The sequence below is a fragment of the Somniosus microcephalus genome, unplaced genomic scaffold (assembly GCF_052327205.1).
Source record: "Somniosus microcephalus isolate GS21.2 unplaced genomic scaffold, FLI_Smic_1.0 unresolved_chr2, whole genome shotgun sequence".
Taxonomy (NCBI): Eukaryota; Metazoa; Chordata; class Chondrichthyes; order Squaliformes; family Somniosidae; genus Somniosus; species Somniosus microcephalus.
The window spans coordinates 88,414,502-88,419,521 of record NW_028225180.1 but is presented as its reverse complement, the minus strand read 5'-3'; positions in this window follow the sequence as shown (position 1 = coordinate 88,419,521).

Genomic DNA, 5,020 nt, shown 5'->3' with positions numbered 1-5,020 from the left:
GATTCCCTGTATTCCCAAGTCCAAGTCATTAATATACACCAAAAGGTGCAGTGGTCCCAACACTGACCCCTGGGGAACACCACTGCAAACTTCCCGATATAATTGTCCATCCTCCTGGGCAGCTGCCAATATCACTCTGTCAATTGACAATCCATTCCCCAACTCCCTTCACCCCAACATTGGTGTCCTAACTCACACCCAGTCCCGTTCACCCATCACCCCTGTGCTCACTGCCCCGTGTCCTAACTCGCACCCAGTCCCGTTCACCCATCACCCCCTGTGCTCACTGCCCCGTGTCCTAACTCACACCCAGTCCCGTTCACCCATCACCCCCTGTGCTCACTGCCCCGTGTCCTAACTCACACCCAGTCCCGTTCACCCATCACCCCCTGTGCTCAGTGCCCCGTGTCCTAACTCACACCCAGTCCCGTTCACCCATCACCCCCTGTGTTCACTGCCCCGTGTCCTAACTCACACCCAGTCCCGTTCACCCATCACCCCGTGCTCACTGCCCCGTGTCCTAACTCGCACCCAGTTCCGTTCACCCATCACCCCGTGCTCACTGCCCCGTGTCCTAACTCACACCCAGTCCCGTTCACCCATCACCCCCTGTGCTCACTGCCCCGTGTCCTAACTCACACCCAGTCCCGTTCACCCATCACTCTCTGTGCTCACTGCCCCGTGTCCTAACTCACACCCAGTCCCGTTCACCCATCACCCCCTGTGCTCACTGCCCCGTGTCCTAACTCACACCCAGTCCCGTTCACCCATCACCCCCTGTGCTCACTGCCCCGTGTCCTAACTCGCAGCCAGTCCCGTTCACCCATCACCCCCTGTGCTCACTGCCCGATGTCCTAACTCGCACCCAGTCCCGTTCACCCATCACCCCCTGTGCTCACTGCCCCGTGTCCTAACTCACACCCAGTCCTGTTCACCCATCACCCCCTGCGCTCACTGCCCCGTGTCCTAACTCACACCCAGTCCCGTTCACCCATCACCCCCTGTGCTCACTGCCCCGTGTCCTAACTCACACCCAGTCCCGTTCACCCATCACCCCCTGTGCTCACTGCCCCGTGACCTAACTCACACCCAGTCCCGTTCACCCATCACCCCCTGCGCTCACTGCCCCGTGTCCTAACTCACACCCAGTCCCGTTCACCCTTCACCCCACCGTGCTCACTGCCCCGTGTCCTAACTCACACCCAGTCACGTTCACCCATCACCCCCTGTGCCCACTGCCCCATGTCCTAACTCACACCCAGTCCCGTTCACCCATCACCCCCCCCGTGCTCACTGCCCCGTGTCCTAACTCACACCCAGTCCCGTTCACCCATCACCCCCTGTGCTCACTGCCCCGTGTCCTAACTCACACCCAGTCCCGTTCACCCATCACCCCGTGCTCACTGCCCCGTGTCCTAACTCGCACCCAGTTCCGTTCACCCATCACCCCGTGCTCACTGCCCCGTGTCCTAACTCACACCCAGTCCCGTTCACCCATCACCCCCTGTGCTCACTGCCCCGTGTCCTAACTCACACCCAGTCCCGTTCACCCATCACCCCCTGTGCTCACTGCCCCGTGTCCTAACTCACACCCAGTCCCGTTCACCCATCACCCCCTGTGCTCACTGCCCCGTGTCCTAACTCACACCCAGTCCCGTTCACCCATCACCCTCTGTGCTCACTGCCCCGTGTCCTAACTCACACCCAGTCCCGTTCACCCATCACCCCCTGTGCTCACTGCCCCGTGTCCTAACTCACACCCAGTCCCGTTCACCCATCACCCCCTGTGCTCACTGCCCCGTGTCCTAACTCGCAGCCAGTCCCGTTCACCCATCACCCCCTGTGCTCACTGCCCGATGTCCTAACTCGCACCCAGTCCCGTTCACCCATCACCCCCTGTGCTCACTGCCCCGTGTCCTAACTCACACCCAGTCCTGTTCACCCATCACCCCCTGCGCTCACTGCCCCGTGTCCTAACTCACACCCAGTCCCGTTCACCCATCACCCCCTGTGCTCACTGCCCCGTGTCCTAACTCACACCCAGTCCCGTTCACCCTTCACCCCACCGTGCTCACTGCCCCGTGTCCTAACTCACACCCAGTCCCGTTCACCCATCACCCCCCCGTGCTCACTGCCCCGTGTCCTAACTCACACCCAGTCCCGTTCACCCATCACCCACCCGTGCTCACTGCCCCGTGTCCTAACTCGCACCCAGTCCCGTTCACCCATCACCCCCTGTGCTCACTGCCCCGTGTCCTAACTCACACCCAGTCCCGTTCACCCATCACCCCCTGTGCTCACTGCCCCGTGTCCTAACTCACACCCAGTCCCGTTCACCCATCACCCCCTGTGCTCACTGCCCCATGTCCTAACTCACACCCAGTCCTGTTCACCCATCACCCCCCCCGTGCTCACTGCCCCGTGTCCTAACTCACACCCAGTCCCGTTCACCCATCACCCCCCCGTGCTGACTGCCCCGTGTCCTAACTCACACCCAGTCCCGTTCACCCATCACCCCCTGTGCTCACTGCCCCGTGTCTTAACTCAGACCCAGTCCCGTTCACCCATCACCCCCTGTGCTCACTGCCCCGTGTCCTAACTCACAACCAGTCCCGTTCACTGAACACCCCCTGTGCTCACTGCCCCGTGTCCTAACTCACACCCAGTCCCGTTCACCCATCACCCCCTGTGCTCACTGCCCCGTGTCCTATCTCACACCCAGTCCCGTTCACCCATCACCCCCTGTGCTCACTGCCCCGTGTCCTAACTCGCACCCAGTCCTGTTCACCCATCACCCCCTGTGCTCACTGCCCCGTGTCCTAACTCACACCCAGTCCCGTTCACCCATCACCCCCTGTGCTCACTGCCCCGTGTCCTAACTCGCACCCAGTCCCGTTCACCCATCACCCCCTGTGCTCGCTGACCTACACTGGCTCCCGGTCCGGCAACGCCTCGATTTTAAAATTCTCATCCTGGTGTTCAAATCCCTCCACGGTCTCCTCGCACCCCCTCCCTATCTCTGTAACCTCCTCCAGCCCTACACCCCTCCCTATCTCTGTAACCTCCTCCAGCCTCTACAACCCTCCCTATCTCTGTAACCTCCTCCAGCCCCTACACCCCTCCCTATCTCTGGAACCTCCTCCAGCCCCTACAACCCTCCCTATCTCTGTAACCTTCTCCAGCCCTACAACCCTCCCTATCTCTGTAACGTCCTCCAGCCCCACAACCCTCCCTATCTCTGTAACCTCCTCCAGCCCTACAACCCTCCCTATCGCTGTAACCTCCTCCAGCCGCTACACCCCTCCCTATCTCTGTAACCTCCTCCAGCCCCTACAACCCTCCCTATCTCTGTAACCTCCTCCAGCCCCTACAAATCTCCCTATCTCTGTAACCTCCTCCAGCCCCTACAACCCTCCCTATCTCTGTAACCTCCTCCAGCTCCTACAACCCTCCCTATCTCTGTAACATCCTCCAGCCCTACAACCCTCCCTATCTCTGTAACCTTCTCCAGCCCCACAACCCTCCCTATCTCTGTAACCTCCTCCAGCCCCTACAAACCTCCCTATCGCTGTAACCTCCTCCAGCCCCTACACCCCTCCCTATCTCTGTAACCTCCTCCAGCCCCTACAACCCTCCCTATCTCTGTAACCTCCTCCAGCCCTACAACCCTCCCGATCTCTGTAACCTCCTCCAGCCCTACAACCCTCCCTATCTCTGTAACCTCCTCCAGCCCCTACACCCCTCCCTATCTCTGTAACCTCCTCCAGCCCCTACAACCCTCCCTATCTCTGTAACCTCCTCCAGCCCTACAACCCTCCCTATCTCTGTAACCTCCTCCAGCCCCTACAACCCTCCCTATCTCTGTAACCTCCTCCAGCCCCTACAACCCTCCCTATCTCTGTAACCTCCTCCAGCCTCTACACCCCTCCCTATCTCTGTAACCTCCTCCAGCCCAGAATCCTCCCTATCTCTGTAACCTCCTCCAGCCCTACAACCCTCCCTATCTCTGTAACCTCCTCCAGCCCCTACAACCCTCCCTATCTCTGTAACCTCCTCCAGCCCCTACAACCCTCCCTATCCCTGTAACCTCCTCCAGCCCCTGCAACCCTCCCTATCTCAGTAACCTCCTCCAGCCCCTACAACCCTAACTATCTCTGTAACCTCCTCCAGCCCTACAACCCTCCCTATCTCTGTAACCTCCTCCAGCCCTACAACCCTCCCTATCTCTGTAACCTCCTCCAGCTCCTACAACCCTCACTATCACGGTAACTTCCTCCAGCCCCTACAACCCTCCCTATCTCTGTAACCTTCTCCAGCCCCTACAACCCTCCCTATCTCTGTAACCTCCTCCAGCCCCTACAACCCTCCCTATCTCTGTAACCTCCTCCAGCCCTACAACCCTCCCTACCTATGTAACCTCCTCCAGCCCCTACAACCCTCCCTATCTCTGTAACCTCCTCCAGCCCCTACAACCCTCCCTATCTCTGTAAACTCCTCCAGCCCTACAACCCTCCACATCTCTGTAACCTCCTCCAGCCCTACAACCCTCCCTTTCTCTGTAATCTCCTCCAGCCCCGACAACCCTCCCGATCTCTGTAACCTCCTCCAGCCCTACAACCCTCCCTATCTCTGTAACCTCCTCCAGCCCCTACAACCCTCCCTATCTCTGTAACCTCCTCCAGCCCCTACAACCCTCCCTATCTCTGTAACCTCCTCCAGCCCCTACACCCCTCCCTATCTCTGTAACCTCCTCCAGCCCTACAATCCTCCCTATCTCTGTAACCTCCTCCAGCCCTACAACCCTCCCTATCTCTGTAACCTCCTCCAGACCTACAACCCTCCCTATCTCTGTAACCTCCTCCAGCCCTACAACCCTCCCTATCTCTGTAACCTCCTCCAGCCCTACAACCCTCCCTATCTCTGTAACCTCCTCCAGACCTACAACCCTCCCTATCTCTGTAACCTCCTCCAGCCCCTACAACCCTCCCTATCTCTGTAACCTCCTCCAGCCCTACAACCC